The 434-nt window shown below is 36.6% G+C and overlaps 1 pseudogene; it reads right to left on the bottom strand.

Moving 5' to 3' along the window:
- Positions 1 to 5: 5 nt before the first annotated feature.
- The window catches only part of LOC149526766 (uncharacterized), an 898-nt pseudogene continuing 469 nt past the window's right edge, over positions 6 to 434 (bottom strand).

Here is a 434-nt window from a genome sequence, read left to right on the forward strand (position 1 = left end):
CAATAAGGACATGATAATCGTCCATGAGTGCTCCATCCTGACAACATACCATAAGCAGAAAAATCATTAATTGTCCACAACAATGTTGCCCTTAGTTTGAAATTTTGTTTCCTATAGGCATCTTATGTGATAACACCCTCTGTCCACAATACTTTCAAATCATCTATCAAAGGTCTCAAGAAGACATCTATGTTTTGGCTTAGACTTTTCTTTCTTGGAATAAACATATTAAGAAATATATATAGTTTTTTCATACACATCCATGGGGGTAAATTGTACATAGTGAGCATTACTGGCCAAACAGAATAAGGTATTGTAGTTTGTCTGAAAGGATTGAAACCACCAGTACATAATCCTAATTTGACATTCCGAGCTTCCAGTGCAAATAACTCATGTGTGCGGTTGAAGTGTTGCCAAGCCTCACCATCAACAGG

The sequence above is a fragment of the Theobroma umbraticum genome, unplaced genomic scaffold, assembly GCF_002168275.2.
Source record: "Theobroma umbraticum cultivar Fairchild unplaced genomic scaffold, ASM216827v3 scaffold_20.0, whole genome shotgun sequence".
Classification (NCBI taxonomy): Eukaryota; Viridiplantae; Streptophyta; class Magnoliopsida; order Malvales; family Malvaceae; genus Theobroma; species Theobroma umbraticum.